The 16,983-nt window shown below is 45.1% G+C and overlaps 1 protein-coding gene across 1 annotated transcript in view; it reads left to right on the top strand.

The window, feature by feature from the left end:
• Window positions 1–236: 236 nt before the first annotated feature.
• The window catches only part of LOC144824408 (histone H2B-like), a 65,946-nt gene continuing 49,199 nt past the window's right edge, over window positions 237–16,983 (top strand). Inside the window, exon 1 of the mRNA XM_078683517.1 lies at window positions 237–287. The gene's annotated coding sequence lies outside the window, so the exon portion shown is untranslated. The remainder of the gene's footprint in view (window positions 288–16,983) is intronic.

Genomic DNA, 16,983 nt, shown 5'->3' with positions numbered 1-16,983 from the left:
CTCGATGTTATTGAGGAGACAGGAGCACAATGAAAGAACTTAGACAGTCAGTCATTCGTAATCTCGACGCTCTTTGACCCTGCCATGACAGTTGTTGCCAATGATGCACGTACGTGCGCATAAACACTGCGTGAACTTGACCCTTCATGACGCTGATGCACGTTCATAGATGACGGCGCTTCTACAGAATCACCAATACTGTGGCAGTATTCTGTTGCGTCATCATTTAGCATCCAGCCGGCCAAGAAACAGATCTTCAGATGATGAGAATGACCGTTGGAAATACGGTGAGTAAAATACAGTATTTTATATATGGTAAGAGTGCAGGGTCAAAATTTTCACTAAGCCAGTAATCAATACTCCGGGGCTCGATGTTAACCCCCGATAACAGCAATTAACATATGCAATGTTTGCCGCCTCACATAAGCTGCTGAAAGGTTCATCTCTTTTAATTTAATATGGGTTCTGATCTTTGCCTCTGATAATATAAATAGTCATTTTAAGTAGGGACCTGAACATCGTAGCACAAAAGGTATTAAAGGTTCCTACTGCTTCACTCTGACGCTCAGTCTTGACTTTGAAATTTCGACGGCCTCGTTAATAAATCTGCTATTTTAAAACTCAATAAGCCACACAAAGTCCAACGCTTGAAACATACCTTTATGGATGTCTTCAGTAGGCTGTCAGATGTGACATGACACCGGTGGGGCATCAAAAGCGTTGCTTGTCTTCTTTTAAAAGCTTTACTTCTCATCTTTGTAGTTCCATGTTTCAAATGTAGTTCCTGCACACGTAGTTCCTTCTCCCTCGTCGCCATTGTTACAAAGTTAAAAAGTACATTGTAAATTAAGTAAATCCAATAATAGTAGGTATTCTTAAGTTGTTTTATTAGACATAGTTAGTAGTAAGGAAGGCCCCACCGGGAGCAGCATCCAGCTGCTCAGCCCCACTCACTCAAACTGACCACACATTCAAAGCATGGATACACGAACATTCTAATGACATCACACATACAGGCTGAGCAGCAGAGAAGGATATGATGTTCACTATTTTAGTGAGCACCTTGCACCTGTCCAAACAACCCTTATGGTGATGGTTGTAAAGTTAACCTTATAGACCGGCTATCCTAGTGGTAGCATGGAAAAAAGCAGTCTTAGGCTAAACTCAAGAGGGCATGTGCGGCCAGCTGTTTTACCAAATGCAAACCTTTTTAATACCAAATGAAAGGACACCACACAGGTTATATATTCAAAATATATATGTATTTATTTCTAAATAGACCCCCTTAACTCTTTATGAGCACAGGAGCACAAGCGTATAACAAGTAACTTAATATAACATACAAAAGTTGCACAAATATGGATAGGCCCTGGTGGCCCGTAAAACCATATACTAAAATAGTGGTATAAGAACCACGTCACGAACAATGGTAAGGCCTAGGGCCTTGGGAATCGCTGGGGCTACATTGGACTAACAGCAGTTAGGACGTAGGAGGCCCACAGGATGCGAGTGCAGTGTCTAAATGCACACGCGTGCACCTATAGAAGTCAATGGGTACGTAAAGTTAGAAAGTTGCAGTTTTGGAAGTCTTCCGACTGGACTAGAACTTAACCACTTAAAACTAGGACACTAGGGATGTAAATCTCTACAGGAGCACCGCAGTACTCGCGTTACCTCACCCACAGGAAGCGGGTGCATAGGTGTCAAAGTGTGTCAGGTTTCGTCGTGGAGTTCTATGGAGCCTTGGAGAAAAGATGCTGCAGGTGACCAGGAGATAAGAGTTCCCGGTTGGATCCAAGGGTGGATCAAAGATGTAGAGTACCTGAAAGCAGAGGGGACAGAGTCTGGGTCACTAGCCAGTGACCAGGAAGGAACCAGGAAGGAACCAGGCGATGTCAGGTTGCAATCAGGTGATGTTGTGAAGCTTGTCTCCACTGCCACGTGGACCAGGAGGTGTCGACGACAACCAGGAGCTGGGCACAGACTGTCCGACAAAGGTTCTCGCTGATGGCGGTGTCGGTTCTCGATTCAGAATCAACAGTCCTTGGCAAATGCAACCCACGCAGGAATCAAAGATGGCTTTTGGATCTGACCAGCAAGGTCTGATGGGCTGCTCCTTTTCAGGGGAGCAAGGGCCAGTCTGGAGCAACCAGACCAGTATTAAAAATGTGAAGGTTCATCGTCACAGAGGCCACTAGCCAACAGGAAAGTGACCGGACAGACGTGTCGAGCAGGAAAATGCAAAAGGTCCCCACTCAGCACTCGGTGAGTGTGGAGAGGTGATCTTCGGTGCAAAAGATGCTCGGGGCTAGGCCTTCTCAATCCCCAATGCACAACTTCGAGGGTGCCTCAGAAGTTGCACGGAAAGCGATTTGCTGGCTTTCCAAGATGGCCAGTCCCACGTCTCTCGTTGCCTCCACGGGTCTCAGCTTTGCTGTGGCTGTGGATCGGGCTGTTGGTTGTCTGGAAGTCTGGTTCTTGTCAGGCTCTGTTGTTCGAGCTCCAGCGGGAGCAACGATAAAGCAAACCACTGAGCGCTTGATGGTGCCTGCTTGCACAGGGTGGTCACTCCTTGACCACAAGGGAGATTCTTCAGTCTTCTACATCGAGTAGGATGTCGAAGGGTCCAGAGGTCCGTATCAGAGTTTCAGTCAGGACTATCTAAAGTCTTGGGACACAGCTCCTACCTTTATTTCAAATCAAGGGGCTGGATTACCTGCTAGGTCCCTCCTATCGGTGGGACCCAGGAAGGGGGTGGTTACACCCCTTTCCCTTTGTCCAGTTTCACGCCAGAGCTGGGGCTGGAGTGCCCCAGCACTGGTTTGAACTGGCCTATGCATGGGACACCTTGTGTGCCCCAGGAAGTGTCTCGTTTCATTCAGCCCTCCCTGCCCCAATCCACTATCTCTTGTCTGCGGTGGTGCTAGCACCTCCCTGTGAAAGGAAACCTATTGTCCATGCCTCCCTCACTGGAAGGGCTCCCAGCAGCAGGAGGTCAGACTTGGGTCTGTGGCAGCAGCATCCATTTTGTGATTCTGAGGATCTGGTTAACTTTAACCGGGTTTAAGGAAAGTAACATGTCTTCTCCATCTAGAAGGGTGGAATGCACCCCGTTGCCATGACTGGTGAGGGGGTAGTATTCCAAAGCGTATGACACCTTACACGACATGTTTTGCTAAAGCCAAACCAAAGATAGCATTTAACCGCGAGGTTCATAATGCACTTAAGAGTATATGGTATGGCAATATCCTGGAACAGCTATAAGGACATGGTTCCAAAAGCTGCAGATAGGCTCAGCTCATGCTAGAGCACCATCTCACATAAAACCAAGAACTCTGCCTTCAGGATTGTTAAGGCCTCCCATAGGAGTGACTTATAGGTGTATATGTGTCCAGATATAAGGTTAGACATAGGTATACTATATCTAAGCAAGGGGTGATTACACGACCTTGCCCCAGCTGAGTGATCAGCCAGTTGTGTCAGTTTGGATGGCCAGCCAGGGGTGGCAAAAGATATGCTGCTATTTTGGAAAACAAAGGTCCTGAGCAAATTAAACAATTTTTACACACAAATAATATATAGAACACAATGGTAGCTATATAATTCTCCTGTCCAGCCGGACCAGGAATTTAATGTCAATGAATAACACAGTAAGAAAGAATACAAAACAATAATCATAGAAGGTAGGGCACAGTCCTGTGCCGTACTGGAAAAATAGGGACAGACAAAGGAGAGATTCCACAGGCAAAGAAACAGAGCAGCCTGGACACTAGTTATATCAGTGCAATTAGTGTTCTCCAGAGTAGAACATACACAGTATTTACACAGTGGTTTACATGTATGTCTACTTCTAATGGTTTTCGTCCTTCCTTCATAACCAGACTCAGAAGTTCAAGATCGACAATGTGCTATCTACACCTGTGCCTGCAGATCTAGGTGTTCCACAAGGATCCTCCCTCTCCCCCACACTGTTCAACCTCGTCATGGAACCGCTCGCCACCTTGCTCCAAGCTTCCAATGTCCAATTCCATATGTACGCCGACGACACACAACTTTACCTAAAGCTACAATCCCCGGAAGATATCAAACATCTGAATTCCACACTTATTAACACTCAATCTTGGCTGGCCGATAATCACCTCAAACTAAATGCTCTGAAAACTGAGTTCCTACTGATCTCACCCCCGGCGAAAATTTCCACCACCCAAACCTGGCTCAATAACCTAACAGCACTCAATGTCCAACCTACCATCGTGGATTCGGCGAAATCCCTAGGCATCACACTCGACGCCAAGCTCAACATGCAGCAGCACGTTAGCAAAGCCACAAAAGGAGCTAACTTCCAAATCAACACACTGAGGAAAATTAAACCCTTCCTCCCTGCCGAAGACTTCCAAACTGCTGTACAAGCTTTAGTCATCCCTCGAATAGACTACGGAATTGTGGCCCTCAGCGGACTCCCGCTATCCACAACGGCACCCCTAAGAGCCTCCCTGAACGCTGCCGCGAGACTCATTACTGGCTCAAGAAAACACTCACATATATCCCCAGACTTAAAGTCTCTAAAATGGCTGCCTTTTGAAGCCAGAATACAGCTAAAAATTGCAGTTATGACACACGCGGCCGTGCACCACAATGCACCCAACTACCTCGCTCAAAAGTTGTCTATATCAGGAGGTTCGAGATCCAATAGAAGTACAAAAAATCGACTCCTGAAACCTCATAGATTTCGGAAAGAGAAAACATACAAGCGCTCCTTCTCAGAAATGGCACCCAGGATCTGGAATGCGCTCCCTCCTGAACCAGGCTTATCTCCTCCACTGCACTCTTCAAGAAAGAGGTGAAAACCATCCTTCTGGCCAAGATCTCCTGAACTTTATAGGTACTGGATCAGAGACTCTGCATCGCTTTGTATCACTGTTCACCTTGTCCATTGGCACTATACTTATACTTGATGGTGACACTCCTACGCTACCCTCTTACTACCGACCAATATATGATACACTTTGGTTCACTGAATCACCCTCCCGATGCCCCATTCAGTGTTCTCTCTAGCCTAAGAATTTGGTATAAGCCACCCACACATCCAGGGTTTACCTGAACACTTCTGTAGTGAGATTAATGACTTGTGCCGTCTTATATTACTTGTCTACCTGATTGTATATTGATATGTTCTCTGTACGTTATTATTATCCTACTATGTTAGTGACTAGTATACTGCTCCCATTATTCCTGTTCTTTCCTGCTGCCCCAACCCCTGTCTCTGTGAAGCGCTCTGATATCTGTAAGGATCTTGTTCGCGCTATACAAAACTTTGAATAAATAAATAAAATAAAATAAAAGTCGACGACGTTTCGATCCATTTGCTCTAATCTATAAGGATCATCCTCAGGACTAAAAATCAAATTTAGTTTGCCTGAATTAAATCATACGCCTGTTTGGAAGGAAACAGGAGGGAAGAAAAAGAACAAAAGTTTCTTTTTAGAAGAATCAAAATGTAAAAAGTCAGCATTTCGGTTGCTTTACCAGCACAGTTACAGTATTCGGAAACGCAGTGATCCAGCGGGTTTTAGAGAATCAAAGTGTGGAAGGGTCAACATTTGGTTTGTAATTTCAACACAGTTGCAGTATTCGGAAACGCAGTGAGCTATCGGGTGTCATGCCGATATAGTGCCACTACATTCGCCATGTGTAAGAGTGCGAGAATTGTCTCTAGATTCGCTTTCGGATTTCCGAGTTGTGAGGGCAGTGTTGGTGAATTATGGCATGGAAAAATAGAGACGAAACGTGCAGCGGATGGACCGAGCTAGGTGACGGACTAATAAGACAGCTTTCATGGAAGTGATAATGGAACGTGTGTCCTAACGTCACTGGAGGGCAGTTGTGCTGTGATATTATAGTGCTAAAAGGATTTGAGCGGTGGCGGGCAACAGCTTACCTCGCTATGGAGGGGGCCGACTGCTGGTTAAGACATCTGTCGATTCGGGCAGTCAAGAGGCAAGGCAGATTGTTTGTAGTCACAAGTCCACTGTGAGGGCGAAAAGGGGTTTAGCCACGATGCGAGCAAACACTTACATACTCAGTTGGCAGTGTGAAAAGTGAAGCCTTACCGAGTGAGATTTCAGTCTGCATTAAGTAGGTGAGGGATTAACCGTCCTTTCGAGCGGTTTCTAGATGAGAATTCCGCTTAGCAACTGGGAGAGACAAAAATATATAAGATCAATAGGGGGCTCAGATCGGGCGGTAGGTAGTCGAGCCTGACTAAACCTACGTGGGTGAAAAATACACGGGTGAGAACCTTACTAGGTAAGTTGATGATTGGCAAAATATCAATGGATTTCGCCGCAAGGTCCGTGGCAATCCGACGGGGTGCACTTGCCGAATGGTGAGCTTGTGAAGTGCTCGGCGGCCATGTTAAGCACCTAGTGGTCAGGTGATCTTGGATCTCAGTGACGCGATGAGGATTAGAAGGGTCTACCCACGGCGGACATCTTGGAATGGTGAGGGTTCTCATACATTGTATTGAGGAGGTTAATGAAAAGTGATTTTTTTTTTAAAACGGCGCAAGTGAGTGAAAAGTGTTCGTGACAAAGAATTTTTTAAAACCATTATAAGGATTATAAAAGTACACATTCAGATTATGACCGCTTAAACGGCGGTTGTTCAAGTACAGCGCATGTGTCATGTGTCATGCTGGTTTCCAGACTACAATAAGGTGGTCCAGTCCTCACTCCTATTGAGACCTGTCCGTATAGTGTCAAATTGAATTATACTCTTAAGTTCCTCCCGATTCAGGAGTTGGGACAGGTTTCCAGCTCTCTGTGGTAATTTAACGACCTTCAGGATTGTCCATCTGATATCGTCCTCGGTGTGGTCCTTTTCCACAAAATGTTCAACCAATGGAGGGTTGGGAGTCCTGCACCTGATCCGGCTCCTATGTTGGCAGATGCGGGTCTTTGCTTTCTGCGTAGTCTGCCCCACATACATTTTTGGGCAAGGGCACAATATCGTATAAATAACATTCTGAGTGTTACAATTGGAAAAAGATTTTAACTCAACAGTGACACCATTATGATCAAAATTTCGTGTCTCAATTGTATACCCACAAACATTGCACCCACCACATTTCACATGGCCAAGCAGCGGGGGGAGATTCCAATTTGCTTCAAGCGTTGTTCTAGGGGTAGGGGCGGGCAGCGCTGCTCTGACCAGGTGGTCCTTAAGGTTCTTACTCTTCCGGAAGGCAAAAATGGGTCTCTCTAAATGGATGGGGCCTGCATTAATCGTTGGCCAGTGTTTCAGGATAGATTTTCTGATTTTGTTTGATACAGGCGAAAAGGTAGTAACACAGGCTATTCTTTCTGTTTGGTCACGTACCTTGGGTGTTAGTAGGGCCTCCCTAGGGCAATACCATGCCCTTTTGGATGCATTCTTGACCAGTCTCCTGGGATACCCACGGTTTTTTAGTTTGTTAGATAAAATGGTGGCCTCCCTGAAGTAGTCAGATTTGCATGAACAATTACGTCTTATTCGTAAAAATTGCGAATAAGGCAGAGAGTCTTTCAATGCCCTGGGATGATTGCTCTCATAGCTCAGGACCGTGTTGCGCTCTGTAGGCTTTCTGAAGAGACGAGTGAGTAATTCACCTTCTTTGTGGTAAATTGTGAGATCTAAAAATGCAATCTGTGCTTTGTCATGCGAGAGTGTGAAGTGAAGATCAGCACAATTGTGATCCAGCCAGTGCAGGAACTGATGCAGCGTATTGATGTCCAAGTTCCATATGAGGAAAATGTCATCAATATATCGCCGCCACAACCCAATGCCCGAATAGAAAGGGTTAGAGTCTGATAGAATTGCATTAGTCTCAAGTGCGTCCATAAAAAGAATAGCCAGGTTGGGGGCAAAAATAGCCCCCATGGATGTCCCCTTTATCTGTTGGTAAAAGACATTATCAAAGGTGAAAAAATTCCTTGTCAAGCATAGCTCCAAGAGTTGGAGGATAAAGAGGGTCGGGATTTATTGTGGTCGTGGACGTGAGTCAAGTTTTTTCTGGATGACTAGTAGAGCCGCTATTTGAGGGATGTTCATATATAACGACTCTACGTCTAAAGTGCACAGTATGCTGATAGTGGATCGAAGGGGTAATGTTCAACTAGGTTAACCATAGCCATGGTATCCCTAACATAGCAGACGGTATCTGGCACAAAGTCTTTTATAAAGAAATCCACAAAGGCACCTAGTGGCTCGAGGACTGACCCGCAGGCAGAAACAATTGGTCTACCTGGGGGGTTGCTGGTGCTCTTATGTACTTTAGGGAGAGTATATATGACAGGAAGACGTGGAGATTTAACATTAAGGAAATTAAACTCCTTTTTACTCAAATAGCCTTCAGCGCATGCCTCGGATGTGATTCTGAGTATAGTCTCCTGAAGGTCCTTGGTGGGGTTCCCTGCCAATCTTTGATAATGGTCGGTGTTAGCAAGTTGTCGTAAAATGTCCTCTTTGTAGGAGTCAATGTTTTGAAGGACAATACCACCGCCATTGTCTGCACTTTTTATTATTAATAAGGGATTGTTCTTTAGTGTGCTTATGGCATCCTTCTCTTGGCGAGAAATATTGTAAGGAATGAACAATTTTTTCTTTTCTAATGCTTGAAGATCATTTTGAACTAATTTTTCGAAGGTCATTATCTCAGGCGGGACCATGCTGGAAGAGGGCAAGAATGTAGATGGTGGACGAAAAGGTGTGCTTGAATGGCTAGAGGGAGAGGGGTGGAGTTGGAAAAAGGCCTTTAGACGGATTAACCTAAAAAACCTTAAGAGTTCCGTCTGAAGGTCCATAAAGTTGGGACGGATTGTGGGGACAAACGATAGCCCTTTCTTTAGAAGTTCAAGTATCAGATGGACAATCCTGAAGGTCGTTAAATTACCACAGAGAGGTGGAAGCTGTCCCAACTCCTGAATCGGGAGGAACTTAAGAGTATAATTCAATTTGACACTATACGGACAGGTCTCAATAGGAGTGAGGACTGCACCACCTTATTGTAGTCTGGAAACCAGCATGACACATGACACATGCGCTGTACTTGAACAACCGCCGTTTAAGCGGTCATAATCTGAATGTGTACTTTTATAATCCTTATAATGGTTTTTAAAAATCCTTTGTCACGAACACTTTTCACTCACTTGCGCCGTTTTAAAAAAAACATCACTTTTCATTAACCTCCTCAATACAATGTATGAGAACCCTCACCATTCCAAGATGTCCGCCGTGGGTAGACCCTTCTAATCCTCAGCGCGTCACTGAGATCCAAGATCACCTGACCACTAGGTGCTTAACATGGCCACCGAGCACTTCACAAGCTCACCATTCGGCAACTGCACCCCGTCGGATTGCCACGGACCTTGCGGCGAAATCCATTGATATTTTGCCAATCATCAACTTACCTGGTAAGGTTCTCACCCGTGTATTTTTCACCCACGTAGGTTTAGTCAGGCTCGACTACCTACCGCCCGATCTGAGCCCCCTATTGATCTTATATATTTTTGTCTCTCCCAGTTGCTAAGCGGAATTCTCATCTAGAAACCGCTCGAAAGGACGGTTAATCGCTCACCTACTTAATGCAGACTGAAATCTCACTCGGTAAGGCTTCACTTTTCACACTGCCAACTGAGTATGTAAGTGTTTGCTCGCATCGTGGCTAAACCCCTTTTCGCCCTCACAGCGGACTTGTGACTACAAACAATCTGCCTTGCCTCTTGACTGCCCGAATCGACAGATGTCTTAACCAGCAGTCGGCCCCCTCCATAGCGAGCTAAGCTGTTGCCCGCCACCGCTCAAATCCTTTTAGCACTATAATATCACAGCACAACTGCCCTCCAGTGACGTTAGGACACACGTTCCATTATCACTTCCATGAAAGCTGTCTTATTAGTCCGTCACCTAGCTCGGTCCATCCGCTGCACGTTTCGTCCGTATTTTTCCATGCCATAATTCACCAACACTGCCCTCACAACTCGGAAATCCGATAGCGAATCTAGAGACAATTCTCGCACTCTTACACATGGCGAATGTAGTGGCACTATATCGGCATGACACCCGATAGCTCACTGCGTTTCCGAATACTGCAACTGTGTTGAAATTAAAAACCAAATGTTGACCCTTCCACACTTTGATTCTCTAAAACCCGCTGGATCACTGCGTTTCCGAATACTGTAACTGTGCTGGTAAAGCAACCGAAATATTGACTTTTTACATTTTGATTCTTCTAAAAAGAAACTTTTGTTCTTTTTCTTCCCTCCTGTTTCCTTCCAAACGGGCGTATGATTTAATTCAGGCAAACTAAATTAGATTTTTAGTCCTGAGGATGATCCTTATAGATTAGAGCAAATGGATCGAAACGTCGTCGACTTTTATAAGTAGACATACATGTAAACCACTGTGTAAATACTGTGTATGTTCTACCCTGGAGAACACTAATTGCACTGATATAACTAGTGTCCAGGCTGCTCTGTTTCTTTGCCTGTGAAATCTCTCCTTTGTCTGTCCCTATTTTTCCAGTACGGAACAGGACTGTGCCCTACCTTCTATGATTATTGTTTTGTATTCTTTCTTACTGTGTTATTCATTGACATTAAATTCCTGGTCCGGCTGGACAGGAGAATTATATAGCTACCATTGTGTTCTATATATTATTTGTGTGTAAAAATTGTTTAATTTGCTCAGGACCTTTGTTTTCCAAAATAGTGTTTACCCGTGGTCCTTTGCTACCTAATGGGTCCCCCTTGTTTTCCAAAAAGACTTGAGCGCAATCGCTAGATTGCAGGGGTTTCTTGTTGAAACCTGTTCCTCCGCTGACGAGGTGGGCTCTCCTAGTGCCCTAGTACACTTAATCTCCACATTCCTTATTTTTTCTTGTTCCTATTGTGAAATGTCAGCACATGCCCCGCTATACACAGCAGACTACATTAAGCAATTATGTTCAGGTCCTTCCCTCCTTTCTGACACTCCAGATGCTACTTTATCCACCGACTCCTCTCTACCTGACCAACTCGAAAAATTGAAGAAAAAACAGGTCCGACTTCAGCTTATGGTACTCATGCTGACAGATTATTTGAAGTCTGATGTTATACCACCAAGCCTCCAAGTTAGAAATATACCTGGGATCTTTACTGATAATCCGAAATATACCACCAACTTCAGCTATATAGGAACCACTTGCTCAAGGCATTGGCTCGCTCTTGGTATAGATATTGCAACGGAGACGTTGAAATCTCTAGAACAAGAAATAGATGATATTTTAAAACAGATTGATGATTCTGACCCCACAGCTGAGACTAAAAAACTGCTTGAACAGGTTTAGAAAACCGTAGCGGATTTCCACCGGATTGAGCAAAATAAAAAGGCAAATAAAATTAAAAAAGATATCAAGACATACAACGTTGAAAATACCTATCCCTACCTCAAAAAGGATTTTTATACCAACAGAGCATACTCCAACCCCCAGCATAATAGACCGTGGGGACGTTACAACAAACGTCAAACCCTAGTAGGATTTTCGGATACATCCGCGGAATCCTCGGATAACTCAGACCCCGACGAAGGTGCTAGTAACTCAAGAGGTGGAGGTAGAGGTCAACATAATTTTTTAGGCAGAGGCCAGCAACACACCCCGCAAAGGGGCAGGGTGAAAAAACCCCAGAGATGGGTCAATCCACCCGGAGAGCGCAGGACGAGGAACAATTTTTACCAATGGTAATGCCCAATGAGATACCGGATCCTACAGGGACGGTCTCTCTCACTTCTGCATCAGAAATCATTCCGATCTTTAACCTCTCAACTCACAACCTGCTGAACTCTGAACTTGAACTTCTAAAGAAAGGGCTATCGTTTGTCCCCACAATCCGTCCCAACTTTATGGACCTTCAGACGGAACTCTTAAGGTTTTTTAGGTTAATCCGTCTAAAGGCCTTTTTCCAACTCCACCCCTCTCCCTCTAGCCATTCAAGCACACCTTTTCGTCCACCATCTACATTCTTGCCCTCTTCCAGCATGGTCCCGCCTGAGATAATGACCTTCGAAAAATTAGTTCAAAATGATCTTCAAGCATTAGAAAAGAAAAAATTGTTCATTCCTTACAATATTTCTCGCCAAGAGAAGTATGCAATAAGCACACTAAAGAACAATCCCTTATTAATAATAAAAAGTGCAGACAAGGGCGGTGGTATTGTCCTTCAAAACATTGACTCCTACAAAGAGGAAATTTTACAACAACTTGCTAACACCGACCATTATCAAAGATTGGCAGGGAACCCCACCAAGGACCTTCAGGAGACTATACTCAGAATCACATCCGAGGCGTGCGCTGAAGGCTATTTGAGTAAAAAGGAGTTTCATTTCCTTAATGTTAAATCTCCACGTCTTCCTGTCATATATACTCTCCCTAAAGTACATGAGAGCACCAGCAACCCCCCAGGTAGACCAATTGTTTCTGCCTGCGGTCAGTCCTCGAGCCACTAGGTGCCTTTGTGGATTTCTTTATAAAAGACTTTGTGCCAGATACCGTCTGCTATGTTAGGGATACCATGGCTATGGTTAACCTAGTTGAACATTACCCCTTCGATCCACTAATCAGCACACTGTGCACTTTAGACGTAGAGTCGTTATATACGAACATCCCTCAAATAGCGGCTCTACTAGTCATCCAGGAAAAACTTGACTCACGTCCACGACCACAAAAAATCCCGACCCTCTTTATCCTCCAACTCTTGGAGCTATGCTTGACAAGGAATTTTTTCACCTTTGATAATGTCTTTTACCAACAGATAAAGGGGACATCCATGGAGGCTATTTTTGCCCCCAACCTGGCTATTCTTTTTATGGACGCACTTGAGACTAACGCAATTCTATCAGACTCTAACCCTTTCTATTCGGGCATTGGGTTGTGGCGGCGATATATTGATGACATTTTCCTCATATGGAACTTGGACATCAATACGCTGCATCAGTTCCTGCACTGGCTGGATCACAATTGTACTGATCTTCACTTCACACTCTAGCATGACAAAGCACAGATTGCATTTTTGGATCTCACAATTTACCACAAAGAAGGTGAATTACTCACTCGTCTCTTCAGAAAGCCTACAGAGCGCAACACGCTCCTGAGCTATGAGAGCAATGATCCCAGGGCATTGAAAGACTCTCTGCCTTATTCGCAATTTTTACGAATAAGACGTAATTGTTCATGCAAATCTGACTACTTCAGGGAGGCCACCATTCTATCTAACAAACTAAAAAACCGTGGGTATCCCAGGAGACTGGTCAAGAATGCATCCAAAAGGGCATGGTATTGCCCTAGGGAGGCCCTACTAACACCCAAGGTACGTGACCAAACCGAAAGAATAGCCTGTATTACTACCTTTTCGCCTGTATCAAACAAAATCAGAAAATCTATCCTGAAACACTGGCCAACGATTAATGCAGGCCCTATCCATTTAGAGAGACCCATTTTTGCCTTCCGGAAGAGTAAGAACCTTAAGGACCACCTGGTCAGAGCAGCGCTGCCCGCCCCTACCCCTAGAACAACGCTTGAAGCAAATTGGAATCTCCCCCCGCTGCTTGGCCATGTGAAATGTGGTGGGTGCAATGTTTGTGGGTATACAATTGAGACACGAAATTTTGATCATAATGGTGTCACTGTTGAGTTAAAATCTTTTTCTAATTGTAACACTCAGAATGTTATTTATACGATATTGTGCCCTTGCCCCAAAATGTATGTGGGGCAGCAAAGACCCGCATCTGCCAACATAGGAGCCGGATCAGGTGCAGGACTCCCAACGCTCCATTGGTTGAAAATTTTGTGGAAAAGGACCACACCGAGGACGATATCAGATGGACAATCCTGAAGGTCGTTAAATTACCACAGAGAGGTGGAAACCTGTCCCAACTCCTGAATCGGGAGGAACTTAAGAGTATAATTCAATTTGACACTATACGGACAGGTCTCAATAGGAGTGAGGACTGGACCACCTTATTGTAGTCTGGAAACCAGCATGACACATGACACATGGTAAGGCTTCACTTTTCACACTGCCAACTGAGTATGTCAGTGTTTGCTTGCATCGTGGCTAAACCCCTTTTCGCCCTCACAGCGGACTTGTGACTACAAACAATCTGCCTTGCCTCTTGACTGCCCGAATCGACAGATGTCTTAACCAGCAGTCGGCCCCCTCCATAGCGAGGTAAGCTGTTGCCCGCCACCGCTCAAATCCTTTTAGCACTATAATATCACAGCACAACTGCCCTCCAGTGACGTTAGGACACACGTTCCATTATCACTTCCATGACAGCTGTCTTATTAGTCCGTCACCCAGCTCGGTCCATCCGCTGCACGTTTCGTCCGTATTTTTCCATGCCATAATTCACCAACACTGCCCTCACAACTCGGAAATCCGATAGCGGATCTAGAGACAATTCTCGCACTCTTACACATGGCGAATGTAGTGGCACTATATCGGCATGACACCCGATAGCTCACTGCGTTTCCGAATACTGCAACTGTGTTGAAATTACAAACCAAATGTTGACCCTTCCACACTTTGATTCTCTAAAACCCGCTGGATCACTGCGTTTCCGAATACTGTAACTGTGCTGGTAAAGCAACCGAAATGCTGACTTTTTACATTTTGATTCTTCTAAAAAGAAACTTTTGTTCTTTTTCTTCCCTCCTGTTTCCTTCCAAACAGGCGTATGATTTAATTCAGGCAAACTAAATTTGATTTTTAGTCCTGAGGATGATCCTTATAGATTAGAGCAAATGGATCGAAACGTCGTCGACTTTTATAAGTAGACATACATGTAAACCACTGTGTAAATACTTTGTATGTTCTACTCTGGAGAACACTAATTGCACTGATATAACTAGTGTCCAGGCTGCTCTGTTTCTTTGCCTGTGGAATCTCTCCTTTGTCTGTCCCTATTTTTCCAGTACGGCACAGGACTGTGCCCTACCTTCTATGATTATTGTTTTGTATTCTTTCTTACTGTGTTATTCATTGACATTAAATTCCTGGTCCGGCTGGACAGGAGAATTATATAGCTACAATTGTGTTCTATATATTATTTGTGTGTAAAAATTGTTTAATTTGCTCAGGACCTTTGTTTTCCAAAATAGTGTATACCCGTGGTCCTTTGCTACCTAATGGGTCCCCCTTGTTTTCCAAAAAGATATGCTGCAGCCCCTGGTAGGCCTTGGGTGCACCTATGCCCTGGGTACCTATAGTACAGTGTGCAGGGACTCATAAGAGTGACCCAAATCCCAATTGGTGATGTACCTAAAGTACATGGTGTGAAATTTAGAGAGAGAACAGCAGGGCTGTGGGTCTGATTAGCAGGCCCACAGACACATTAAAGTCGAAAACCAGTGAAGCAAAAAGCAAAAAAATGAGGTGACCATAGGATAGCAGACCCTACTCTCCTACAACACTGTTTATGTATTTTAGAGATGAGCAGTTTTTTCTTAATTCAATACACATTAAAAACAACTAATACCAGACACCCAAGCCATTCCTATCGCTTTGCGGGGTGGAAACAGTCTGAATTGTCACACTTGCAGGAGTGTGATGGTTAGTAGTTGTGTAGGTACTGTTGTTGGCATCGATGGCAGGCGCAATGTGCGTTTCAAGCTGCTGTGGCCTCCTGACCAGGGCACTGGCACTTATTTCTTTGCAATATAAGCCCTGGGAGGAAGTTCCAACCACAGAGTACAGTCCACCAACGGAGTTCATTCCACAAGACTCTTGCACTGCTGGCCGGGTGCTGTGCTTGTTCTGTGAAGATGGTGTTGGGGTGTTATTTCTCTGTGAAGACGGGATGCTTGAACATGTAATGCACATGGTGCATGTTTTCTGTGAGGAAGGCTGCATCTGTGAAGGATACTTGCACTGCTGATGCTGTATCTATGCTGTGAGAGAGGGAAGCTTGCACCACTCCTGTCTCAGAATCATTACTCACACACTATGGAGTACCTGTCCCTTCGGGCCCAGGGATGCATCTGTGAGGGATGCTTGCACTGCTGATGGTGTATCTATGCTGTGAGAGAGGGAAGCTTGCACCTCTCCTGTCTCAGAGTCCTTACTCACACACACACTGTGGTGTACATGTGCCTTGGTGCCCAGGGATGCATCTGTGAGGGATGCTTGCACTGCTGATGGTGTATCTATGCTGTGAGAGAGGGAAGCTTGCACCACTCCTGTCTCAGAATCATTACTCACACACACTATGAAGTACCTGTCCCTTGGGGCCCAGGGAGTGCATCTATGAAGGATGCTTGCACTGCTGATGTTGTATCTATGCTGTGAGAGAGGGAAGCTTGCACCTCTCGTGTCTCAGAGTCCTTACTCACACACACTGGTGTACCTGTCCCTTGGGGCCCAGGGAAGCATCTGTGAAGGATGCTTGCACTGCTGCTGCTGTATCTATGCTGTGAAAGAGGGAAGCTTGCACCTCTCCTGTCTCAGAGTCCTTACTCACACACACACTGTGGTGTACATGTCCCTTGGTGCCCAGGGATGCATCTGTGAGGGATGCTTGCAGTGCTGATGGTGTATCTATGCTGTGTGAGAGAGAAGCTTGCACCTCTCCTACCTCAGAGTCCTTACTCACACACACTGGTGTACTTGTCCCTTGGGGCCCAGGGAGTGCATCTGTGAAGGATGCTTGCACTGCTGATGTTGTATCTATGCTGTGAAAGAGGGAAGCTTGCACCACTCCTGTCTCAGAATCATTACTCACACACACTATGAAGTACCTGCCCCTTGGAGCCCAGGGATGCATCTGTGAAGGATGCTTCCACTGCTGCTGCTGTATCTATGCTGTGAAAGAGGGAAGCTTGCACCTCTCCTGTCTCAGAGTCCTTACTCACACACACACTGTGGTGTACATGTCCCTTGGTGCCCAGGGATGCATCTGTGAGGGATGCTTGCA

The sequence above is a fragment of the Lissotriton helveticus genome, chromosome 3_1, assembly GCF_964261635.1.
Source record: "Lissotriton helveticus chromosome 3_1, aLisHel1.1, whole genome shotgun sequence".
Lineage (NCBI taxonomy): Eukaryota > Metazoa > Chordata > Amphibia > Caudata > Salamandridae > Lissotriton > Lissotriton helveticus.
This window is presented reverse-complemented; position numbering and strand designations above follow the sequence as displayed.